Consider the following 12,723-nt stretch of genomic DNA (forward strand, 5'->3'; position numbering starts at 1 on the left):
TGAAGGAGCCAGAGGTCAGGCGACACATCCCTCAAAGGTCACGAAAGGGGCCCAGGAGATGGCTCAGGGGACAGAGCACTTCCACACCGGGATGACGGCAGAGTTTGAATCTTTAGAATCCACATAAAAGCTGGGCAGGCATGGTGGCTTGTCTGTAATCTCTATGCATGGGAGGCAAAAGTGGGGGATCCCTAAGGCAAGCTGGGCTAGACTAGCTGAATCTGGCAAGCTCAAAGTTCAGCTGTGGACCTTGCCTCAGTAAATAAAGTGAGGGAGTGGTTGAGGGAAACGTCTGACTTCAAACTCTGCCCCCCCTCCACACACATGTACACATGCTCATGTACATCTGCATGGGAGTGACCAACACATGAGCATAAAAGTGAGCATGTATGCACTAGTGCACACAGATACACAACTTTGTCACATTGAGCACTTTTTGCTGTTTTAAGTACAATGAACAGATGATGAAAGTTTTAAATAGGAGATAACTTTTCTTTTTTTTTTTAAAACAAGATCACGTTGGGGCCTTTGTAATCCTAGGAGGAGTGAAAGCAAGGAGGCAGGGAGGGCGGCTGAATATGGGGATCTTGAAAGGATTAGGCTACAGAAGAAGGAAAAATGCCACACACAAGCCACATATTGAGGATTCCCATTTCTATGGAATGTCTACAACATCAAGGTTTCTAGACACAGGAAGCCAAGTAGTGGTCGACAGTGGCTAGGATGAAGGAGCAAGGGAGTGTCTGCTTTGTGGGTATCAGGTATCATTTCAGCGTGATGAAAATGTTCAACTGCATAGTGTTGATGATGTCACCTGTCTTAGTTAGGGTTTCTATTGCTGTGACGAAACACCATGACCATGGCAACTCTTATCAAGGAGAAAACCATTTAATTGAGGGTGATTTGCATTTTCAGAGGTTCAGTCCATTATCATCACGGTGCAACATGGTGGCATTCAGGCAGACATGGTGCCGGAGAAGCAGCTGAGTGTCCTTCATCTTGACTTGCAGATAACAGGAAGTGGTCTAAGATACTGGATGTGGCTTGAGCATATGAGATCTTTCCAGAGTTTGAGGAACAGGGAAACAAACAAGCAGCCTGCTGCTACAAATGGCACCAAGGTGGTGGACCAAATCCACATAAAACCTGAGAGGTCTTGGAAAGGAATTCAAGACACTAAAAAACAAAGTTTAGCTGCATTTATTTTCATGAATGGGCTTTGCTTGCTGGAGGCATGCTTTGGCTCCTTTAAGAGAGGTTTCCCTGACTCCACAGTAGCAGAAAATCTATGCCATTTTGAAATGCTGCCTTTCTGGGCCGTGCTGCCAGCACAACCTCTGGCTCTTTCAGAAGACTGAGAATTTGGATGGGGTTTGTGAGCAGCATGCTACAGCTTGCTTGATGGCAATGTGGACCAGCTATGTGCCTGGAAGTGAGGCGGTGTGCATGGCTCTTGGAAGCCAAGAGCAGTTCTGCCATGTTGGAATAGGCAAGGCAAGCAGGAAGTGCCATATATACTCTAGCAATACTGCAGCTTAGATTCTAAAGTACTTAGCATTTTAAGAAGCGCTTCTGGTCAGAAAATAATTACAGGTATGCAATAAAGACAAATCCAGATAAAAAGGCCTATAAATGGGTTACAGTGTTAGATAAATGTATGTAGACTTGGGACAGAGAAAGGGGAAAAAAGATAAAGTCTTTAAGGAGACAGAGTACAGACAATCATAGATTAAAAGGAGTAAAGAAAAATAAGCCACATAAAGATGGAAAATTTACAGAGAGTCTGCATTATGTATATTATTGTGTCTTCTTTGAATTTTTCATATGTGAAGGATCTAAGTACAGAGAGACTTTAATTGTATGGGCTGCTAAGCTAAACCAACATATATATCTTAAAGGTATCTTGATTTCAAAATGTGGATCTAAGCATATGTTGCTTGGAAAAGAGGTTCTTCTTTTGTTTCCACAGAAGATGAGAACCTGTGGATTGTTTCCAGACTAATATTGTTTGATGGATCAAGAGCCCCTAAAAGGTCACCTTGAACACCCCTCAAAAAGTTACTTTGCATAATAAACAGCAGAAAACAGTTTGGAGAAACTATGCCCATATTCCCAAATATTATTTATAAATATTTCTTTACATTTAAAGGGGGATATGGTATAGAGATTTGCATTGGTATGGATCTTGGTTTATTGATACATAGTTAAGGTCCCATACTGTGTATATATGTTTCTGCTCTTGATTAAGGTATTGTGACTGTGCAGTTCATTTTAAAATGTAATGTATAATTAAGAAATATAGGTAAATAGAGAGTCATCTATAATAGTCAAGCTTGTAGTAATTTTAGTTAGGTTTTCTTGATATATAGAGATATATTTCAGTTAGATTATTCTTCAAATATTTCAGATATCTTCAGAATATAGCATTTAAAATGTTTTAAAAAAACTTAGGATTTTTCATGACAGTGAGACACATCTGCTCCTGGCAGCACCAATTACTTCAAGAGGAAAATGGGCATCAAAGAGGTTCCTTATGGAGTTGGTTAGCCATTTGGGCAAGAAATTTCTCTTGCTTGTACTGCCTCATGAACTGGACATGCAGGACCCCCAGATAAATGACTGCTAAACTTGAGTAAAGGTGAGACCATCCTTCAGGGTTCCTGCTTCATGAAAGAGTCTGCTAGACATTTTGCAGGACACAGAAGAAAGTGACTGACAAACTGCCAATATAGGCAGAACTGTCTTTGAAATTTCCTATTTCATGGAAAAGTATGCTGGATACTATGGGCCTGAGGGCTGAAGATTGGATGCCCCAATGGTGATTGTCGAGGTAGTGAGATGCCTCTGTCAATTCTAAAGTTTTGGAAGTTGCTTACAATGAACTTATTGTTTACTTAGGTAATATTATCTCCTTCTGGAGTCTTTGATGGAGTTGAAGAACTTATAGTTACGGTTTCCCTTAGTTATGATAAAAGATAAAGTAGATATAAGTATTGTAACTGTAATTCTTGCTTGGTACCTGCTTTGTTATATGTAATTTTACTATGTTAAAGTTAAAACTTTTTTTTTCTTATTTAAACAGAAAAGGGAAGTTGATGTGGGATTTCCCTCTGTATGCTGTGATTACCATTAATGAATAAAGAAGCTGCCTTGGCCTATTGATAGGGCAGAACTTAGGTAGGCAGGATAACTAAATGGCATGCTGGGAGAAAGGAGGCAGAGTCAGAGAGAAGCCATGTAGCCCTGCTGGAGCTGGACGGAACTTTACCTGGTAAGCCATGGCCTTGTGGCAATACACAGATTTCTAGAAATGGGTTAAATTAGGATGTAAGAGTTAGCCAATAAGAAGCTAGAGCTAATGGGCCAAGCAGTGTTTTATATAATACAGTTTCTGTATGATTATTTTGGGAGTCTGAGCAGCCAGGAAATAAACAAGTGGCCTGCTACTACAGAGACCTCAAAGTTCACCTCCACGGTGACACACTTCCTCCAACTGGGCCATACCCATACCAATAAAGCCACACCTCCTAATAGTGCCACTCCCTATGAGCTTATGGGGGCCAATACATTCAAACTACCAGACCACCCCATTGTAATTGTATTGTGTGCTGCCAAATTCTAACTTTATGTTATGCGAATTTTTCCATACAGAAAGTATGAAGAGTAGATTGTCACCAAGGACCCAATCTAGGTCTATTGCAAAGCTTCTGCACTCTGTGAGAGTTCAGAATGGCATGGTCCTGTGGGGATCCTGCTGTGGAAAAACTGAATGATTACTTAACAATTTGACAATAGAACTAAGAGCGCTCGGGGATGGATTAAGGGGAGAGGGGTTGAGGGAGATAGGTGTAGAGGGTCTTTTCCAGGTTTTTAGCTCAAACAACTGACTGGGCTGGAGGCTGGATTGGTGGGGGAATGAAGAAGAGGTGTGGGCTTGTTTGCTTGTATTTAGAACTATTGAGGGGTTCAGTGCGAGCGATCCATGAGCCACCGAAGGAAATATGATGTCATCAGCCAGTCTGTCAGGAGAGTCTGGGCTAGAGTTGTGTATTCAGGAGCTGTGGTTTGCAGATGCTTATTAAAATGTTGAGGATGAGAACAGCCAGAGAGACTGGAGGAGAGAAAGCCAAGGACCGGGACAGTGCTGAGCAAGCCAGAAAAGGAGGAATGCCAAGGAGGTGCTTAAGGAGAGTCCAGAGAGACAAGAGCAGGAAAGCAAGGAGAGTAGAGACAAGTGTGTTGATGAGAAACCATATCTGGGCTGTTTCTGAGCAGGATTAGTGGGGAGAACAGGATTGCAGTTAAGGACCCAGCGTTTGTCTGATGCCTGCTAATTGTCCTACATGGGTATTCTTGGTTCATCTTTGGAAGGACCCTATACCTGCCTCGTTTTGCAAACGATGAAACTGAGCAGTGTAATAGATGAAATGGCTCGGGGTCACACAGCTGGGAAGGAGTGGAGCCTGGTCTCACGCCTTCCTCTCACAGGCTCTGACATCTAACCACTGCCTTTCCAAACTTGACTCTTGGCCTACACACCAAGGCTGGGTGTGAGGAGCCTCATCCTAGAGCATTGGAGTTTAGATGGAGAGATCTTACCCTATGTGCAAATAATGCCTACCTGCTGTGCTCTGTTGGCTGTGAACTGATCCTTTCCTGCTGGGGTAACAAGCTCCCTTAGGAACTTCTCGATCAGAGCCCATAATTTTTTCACTCATTTCTGCTTGTTAGAACACTTTCATTCTGGTTATTTGAATTCAATCTCATTTATTTTTAAACTTCAACCTCAGAGTTCACCAGAAGCTCTTTGCTCCTTCTGGCTCTGGGGTGTTGGTGACTTAAAGCAGAGATGGAATATGGGCTTTCTTTGCTGCTCTTTGTCTTCTTTGCAGAGAAGTGGCAGGCTCTGTGTGCATGCATGCATGTGTGCATGCGTGTATGTATGTGATGTCTTCCTGTGATTTCCACCGACGAGTTTCTTGTCTCCTTTTGAAAGGTCATAACACTGGTGTAACTTGGTCACCTTGAATTTGACCTAGGATGGAAGCCCCAGTGTGTTCATTATTTTAGTCTCTGTGACACAATGCCTTAAGGGAGAAAGGCCTTATTTTGGTGCCTTATGTCAATGGTTTCAGCCCATGTTCCCTTGACTTGATGGATTATGAGTCCATGTATGGTGAGGTAGACAGCATGACAGTGAGAATATGGTTGGGCAGGTTTTCACCCTGTGGTAGATAAGAGGCAGAAAAACAGACTGGAAAAAGTCAGGGACAAGATACACCCTACTTCCTCCATCCGAGCCCCGTATCCCACTAGAGACATATTATACTCATCATCAGTGGGCCAGCCCCTTGATGGAATCAGCATCCTTATGGTGTAGTCACAGGCACACAGCTTGGTCCACTAGCTGAGGACCAAGCATTCATCCCAGCAGACTTTGGGCCCAGGGACATGTCATACCAACAGCATAATATTAGCTAGACATAGTGGCACAAACCTGTAATCTCAAATTTTTAGGAGTCTGAGGCTGGAGGATTTCACATTCACAGACTAACTGTGGTACAAAGTTAATCAAGGTTGGCCTGATAGTTTAGTGAGACTTCATTTCAAACTGAAGAATTTTAAAAAGGCTGGAAAATATCTTTCTGTGGTATGTTGACTGAGATTTCTGTCCTGCCCAGTTCTCACAGTTGTTCGGTCCCAAAGAATCACACAGAAGTTACATTAGTTATAAAATGATTGGCCCATTAGCTCAGGCTTCTTATTAACTGTTATAACTTATATTAGCCCATTATTCTTGTCTATGCTAGCCTCATGGCTCGGTACCTTTTTCAGTGAGGCAGTCACATCTTGCTTCTTCTGTGGCAGGCTCACACCTGCAGAGGAATGGGCTTCCTTCTTCCCAGAATTCTCCTGTTCTCATTGACCCACTTCTACTTCCTGTCTGGTTGTCCCTCCTATACTTCCTGCCTGGCTACTGATCAATCAGCGTTTATTTAAAATATAATTGACAGAATACAGACCTTGCCTAGGATGTACAGCCTAGGTTTCATTGCCACTAGCACAAACTACAACGACTATGACAATAAAACCCACACAAAAACCCAGGAAACCCTCAAAGGCCCATTAACGTGAGCTGATGTTTTCCAAGCTTTGAAAATCTGCATTTCTCCTTTCAGATATCAAATGAAGGCTTAGTGTCACAGACCCTTGAAGAGTCCCCACTTTGTTTTACACCTCAGAGGTGTTAGGTGAGCTGGTAACCCCAGTCTCTACATTCCACAGCTTTCTTAAGACCCATAGCCAGAAGCAGACCTCTCTAGGCCCACCCTTCACCAGAACTTCCCTCCTCCGTTCTCTCTAGCTGAGTAGGCTGGGGGCCCAAGAACAAAGACGCCCGTCAGACAAACTTCAGCATTTTTTGCAGTTTCTTCCCCCCAAACTCGAAGAGTAAGGTTTTGAGGGGCCCAGTTGCTTGGCTTTGAGGAAGATACCCTGTCTGTCCTAAGAGCTCCCTTGTATTCCATGGCTTCTTTCTTTCACTCACGAGGAACATGCATGGGAAGCCTCCATTTTTCTATTTCTCTATTTCTCTAGATTGTGGATCTATTTCTCCACCAAGTCCCAGCACCTTCTTTGAATCCGCTTGTGAAGAAGGCAGATGCATTTGGGTGGTATGATTTATGTAACCTGCACGGTCAAGAGGAGACCTCAGCCTGTGGTTCCTATCAGCTTGCTATTGGCATACTACATTCCTCGAAGAAAGCAGGTTACTCAGAATCTCATGATGCGTTTTACATTTAGATCAAAACATCCTTTGAGCAATGGAAAGAGCCTGGGAGTTGACCTCTGAGTTTCTTAATTGTTAAAACGTTAGCACCTTAAAAAAGTGTTTTTGCTTAAATTTGGGGATTAGATTAGCTGATACATACAAATGCTTAATGCATGTTAGCTTTTATAATTTTACTATTAAGAATATAATTTCCAAGCAAGGCAGGATTCTCTATAACCAAACTGGAATTAATTTAATTTTTTTTCTCACATCTCCTCTTTAGAGATGGTATCAGAATTAAAAGAACTATATCATGTCTCTATCTGCAAAGGGAAATTAACACATAAAATGGTTATATGTTAATAAACTGAGGGAAAGCCACACACAGTTGATCAGCGGTCAACTATTTAAGGACCTATGCACGCGTTTTTAATACATTGCCAAGTTAAAAGCCTTTCCTGGTACTCCTCCATTGAGCCAACAAAGATTATGGATGGTAAGATAGTGGACGCCAGTCTGAAACCAGTGCCCTGCAAGCTGCTCTGCCATAGATGTGGGACAGGGGAGGACCCAAGCCTGTTCTGTTCTGAGATTATGCACCAGGAAATAATAACCTCTCTGTCTGCCACCTCTCTCTCTTATGCCATTTCTCGTGGGTTTTTACTCTCCTTCCCTGCCACTGACAGTCAGCTTGATGTGTGTCCGTGAGGAAACTAAAGACCTGCAGTAAAGTCTCCAGATTGTGCCAAGCTGAGCTATAGGAACCAACCTCAGGACCAGATTTGTCAAAACGGCAGAAGAACTTCCACCATTTGTTATCATTTAAAAACAAAACAAACAGAATGCACCAAAATGCATCCTCTGCATGGATGGATATTTAGCCAAAGCTTTTCTTTTCTTTCTTTTCTCTTAACTGTAGATACACTTTTGTTTAGATGGGACAAAAAACATTAGCAGGATCCTAATGCTCCTTGTGCTCAGGAGGTAAATTACACATCTGACTAGCACAGTGGAACACAGCACCCACATACATGGCTGTCATCAGTGCCTCGAAATTCCTTATCTGGACTGCACCCAGGTGTGTTAGCTGCAACTCCTGCTGAGTGACAAGAACCTGGGAGAACGCCTTACAGGAAAGGCCGGTTTATTTCGGTTCACAGTTTCAGATGCTCCATGCAGTCTTCATCTTATGCCATCGCTGTGGGACCCAGAGGGAGAGGGAACAGTGTGGATGCCAGAGCGTGGGGGTGGAGCAAAGCTCATGGGGGCTAGGAAGTGGGGAGCGACTGGAAGGGGCTGAAGATAAACAGCGTCTTCCCAGGGCCCAGCCCCCAGGATCCGAGTCCTGCAGTTTCCACATCCGGCTCAGTTGCATCACTCCCTAGTAGTCTGTGCAGATTTTGAATCCATCACTAGGTTAACTGTTTGATGAAGTCAGAACTGCACTGATGCCATCACTGCTCCTGAGCTCCACCTCTGAACAGTGCTTGTGTCATGGTGTCCTTTTGGGAGACACTGCATGTCTAAACCAGAGACCTAGGAGAGGTTGGCCATCACCACCTAGATGTGAGCCATCAGTAGCAGTCACTTCCCCAGGGGTTCAGTGGTGGCAACAGTTTCAGTTAAGTCGTTGAGTGGCCATCTGGAGTTGGTACCTGTTCCTTGGCAAGGGGGAGGTGGGAGGTAGTGTGTTGTTGGTCTGTAACATGTTTTGGCTAGTGTGTGTCTGTTATCATGAATGTTTTATACAACTTTTTACATTGATATTGGTTTTCATGCCTCTCAGCAGTACCTCTTCAACTTTTTGAAGAACTACGAAAAGTTTTAAGTGGAAATTATTTTACCTTTCCACCAGCAATGCCAGGCTTAAAAATTTTCCACATCCTTGCCAACATTTTTTTCTTTTTTTAAAAAAAAATTATTTATTTATTAAAGATTTCTGCCTCCTCCCCGCCACCGCCTCCCATCTCCCTCCCCCCCCAATCAAGTCCCCCTCCCTCATCAGCCCAAAGAGCAATCAGGGTTCCCTGCCTTGTGGGAAGTCCAAGGACCACCCACCTCCATCCAGGTCTAGTAAGGTGAGCATCCAAACTGTCTAGGCTCCCACAAAGCCAGTACGTGCAGTAGGATCAAAAACCCATTGCCATTGTTCTTGAGTTCTCAGTAGCCCTCATTGTCCTCTATGTTCAGCAAGTCTGGTTTTATCCCAGGCTTTTTCAGATCCAGGCCAGCTGGCCTTGGTGAGTTCTCGATAGAACATCCTCATTGTCTCAGTGTGTGGGTGCACCCCTCGTGATCCTGAGTTGCCAACATTTGTTATAGTATTGCTTTTTTAGCTTAGTCATCCTAGTGAGAAGGAGGTGATACTTCATTGTATCTTATCCTGACTGACGATTTTTTATACACTTGTTAATCACTTGTAGACCTCCTTTGGAGGACTGTCTAGTCACATTCTTTCTTCTTAGGTGGGGTTTTTGAGTTGCAAGTGAACCTACTTTTGCTAATTTTTTAAAAATACAATCATTTTATCAGATGTATAACCTGAAGTTCTTCCTCCAATTCTGTGGATCATCCTGGTAGCATCATTTTTAGCTCAAAATTCTTTTTTAATTGATTTTATTGAGCTCTACATTTTCTCTGCTCCCCTCCCTGCCTCTCCCCTCCCATTTAACCCTTTTCAATGATCTTCATCCTCCCAATTTACTCAGGAGATCTTGTCTGTTTCTACTTTCTACGTAGATTAGATCCATGTATCTCTCTCTTAGGGTCTCCATTGTTGTCTAGGTTTTCTGGGATTGTGATTTGTGGGCTGGTTTTCTTTACTTTATGTTTAAAAACCACTTATGAGTGAGAATATATGACAACCATCTTCTGGGTCTGGGTTACCTCACTTAATATGTTTTCTAGCTCCATCCATTTTCCTGCAAAATTCAAGATGTTATTTTTTCTGCTGTGTAGTACTCCATTGTGTAAACGTACCACATTTTTCTTATCCATTCTTTGGTTGAGGGCCATTTAGGTTGTTTCCAGGTTCTGGCTATGACAAACAAACCTGCTATGAACATAGTTGAGCATATGTCCTTGTGGTAGGATTGAGTATCCTTTGGATATATACCCTAAAGTCGTATTGCTGGGTCTTGAGGCAGGTTGTTTCCTAATTTTCTGAGAAATTGTCACACTGACATCCAAAAGGGCTGTACCAGCTTGCACTCCCACCAGCAATGTGTTGATTGCCTTGGTGGGTTACTTAGTCTAGAGGTTGTAACCCACCCTGCAGTTCAGTTATTCCAGGGTCCCGGAGAGGCACTATCTGTAAGATATGAGCTAGGAGACAGGAAGGAGGCTAAGCGAGATTCTTGTCAAAGCCTCCGTTTATTAGAAATGGGGTACAGCTTATATAGGATAAGGAGTTGGGGGGTGGGCACAGGGGCCTGTGCTCTTGCCGCGTGGTTCATGTTGGTCACTTAGCCAGGAGGTTACCTTCGGTCAGGTCACTGTAGGCCAGGAAATCACGAGTTGACACACCTAGTTCTCTAGATAGTTTGGAATGTGAGGTAGGTTCCACTAACAGATAGCTCTCCATTAACAGCCAATTTGGGTGTGGGGTAGGCTCTGTCAATAGAACAATTCCTAACACAATTATGGGTGTGGGGTTCTCTGTAGACTTCCCAGGGTGATGGTTCCTGCAGTGATTTTAGGAGGAAATTGGCTCCTAACAGCAATGCAGAAGTGTTCCCTTTACCCCACATCCTCTCCAGCATAAGTTATTAGTGGTTTTGATCTTGGCCACTCTTGCATACACTTTGATATTTTAATAGTTATAAAAGACCCCTATTTGTCTCTAGGGACATCATTAGTTTGTTACGTGTTTTCACAGGTATTGCTGTGAACAGTCTTTCATGGCTGCTATCTTCTGAGTACATCTGCTTTGATCCTTTCACTTTTAACCTGGTTGTGAATGTGAATCTTTTTAGTACTTCCTGCTGACACCATTGGCTGAGTCTTATTTTCTTAACTAGTGTGCTAATCTCTTTCTTTTAATTGGCTTGTATAATCCACTCATATTTAGTGTATCACCCAGGCCTATTTAGTGAATCTTCTATAATTTCAGTAGTTAAATGGCACTGGTTTGGAGAGGAAAGTCTGTCACGATTCCCACATCTCCATTCAGCATTAAGACTCTATCCGATCGCTTTTTAATCCATGTCAACCAGCAATATTCATTCTCCAAGCACCTTGGGAGCAGTTTGAACTGTTTTCTGGCTGGAAAAAAATAGCCAGAAAAGGTAAGTCATTTAATGCTCCACACAGCGGAGTCTCTCTTTCTTTATCTTGTGCCAGCCACTTCAAACAAAATATTTAGAAGCCCAGCCAATATGACATGGTGATGCGTGGGTCTGATGGCGCCTTTATGACCACGGCTCTGCAGCGCTACCTGTGTTATGTTCAAAGGCACTGGTTTAGCCTTGCTTTGATCTTTGAAATCCATTTTAAAGAACGTACTGTGATTATTCCTAGCTTTGTGAGTGTTGAGAGGGCTTTTGTCCAACTGCATTAGGGCTCACATTGATGACAAAATTCACATGCGAGGAACAATTAAGAACAACGCGATCCTCAGCGCGCCGAAGCTCCGCGCAGTAAAGATTAGCGAGAAGTCAATGCGGCTGTTGGAGGAGCTGGTTGACATTCCAAAGGGAAGTGAGCCAGGCCTTGAGGATTTTAGGTTTAGTTCAGCAATGAAAGAGGTAGGAGGATAAATATCCACGCCCGGGGACCACAAAGTCCTTTCTTACGTGCCTGGAGAAAATTAATTTCCAATGGATCCCATTGTCAGCTTGATTTAAACAAAAGAAAATCTTGCTGATGCCTGGCAGCCCTTCCTTGTACCACAGTGGCTTCCTTAAAGGGCCATTTGAAGACCACCAACAGTGGCAGTCTATTCTTAGAAACGTAGCTTCTTGTTATTCAAGACTTACTGAATCAAAGTCTCAAGTGGGGGGGGGGCGAGAACATGATTTTTTCACTCTGTTGTTCTTCTGAAGCTGAAGCTGAAGAACTCTGTTCCTAGATGTTTTGTCTGGCCACCCTTGTCCCAGGAATCTGGAACCGAGTAGCCAATCTCTACTTCTAGGGCCTTTCACGATGGGCAGGTACTGAAGCCCAATTAGCAGATCCTATAAATGGAAAAGGCCGGACTGTCCCCAGGCCAGCAGACTAGTTAAACAAACAAACGGAGGGACGCCTGGCTCTCGACTCCCACAACTGCCTCACAGTTTTCAACCCAGGCACTGGGCAGCAGAAGTTGTGGGGGTGGTGCCGGCTCCCTCCGTGGCACGAGCAGCCTGGCTATCTGGGGAGAAGGAGTCGCCTGCTAAAGTGTCCTCATGAAAATAACTCACTACCAGCAAGGTTATTAGGCAGTGCGTATTCCCCTGACAGGAAATCAGAGCCATAGTCGCGCTTGCCAGCCGTCCTGTCAGCCTCATTTCATACACTACCCAATTCTGTTAGCTCTAGTTTGGGGAAAATTCTCCCCATTCATTGAACCTCCAAACCCACAAGTCATGAAATCTTTGCTCTCACTCCAGATAAGGCCTGGGTGCATAATGAGAACCACTCGGATACTCTTGAGCTAATATTGAGTTTTTGACAGTCTTCAATGCAATAAGGCTAGGAGGAGCTTGGAACAGAGGGCGTCCAGGGGACGTCAGGGTCCCTTTGAGAAAGACCCATCCAGATGGATGGGCTGGGCTTTCCAAAGCCTGGCAGTTTGGTTTCCAGTGGTGGATATCAGCTGCCAAGAACTCAAATAGGGAGGGTTCTGTTGACGACTCGTAAGAGTACACCCCGAAGCCCTGATTGCCAACCTCTCACAGAAATAGACATGCTTGCATCCTAGAGAACAGACATGCGCATGTGAGTGTGTATGTGCATATATATATATATATATA

Source organism: Microtus ochrogaster, linkage group LG4, assembly GCF_000317375.1.
Source record: "Microtus ochrogaster isolate Prairie Vole_2 linkage group LG4, MicOch1.0, whole genome shotgun sequence".
Lineage (NCBI taxonomy): Eukaryota > Metazoa > Chordata > Mammalia > Rodentia > Cricetidae > Microtus > Microtus ochrogaster.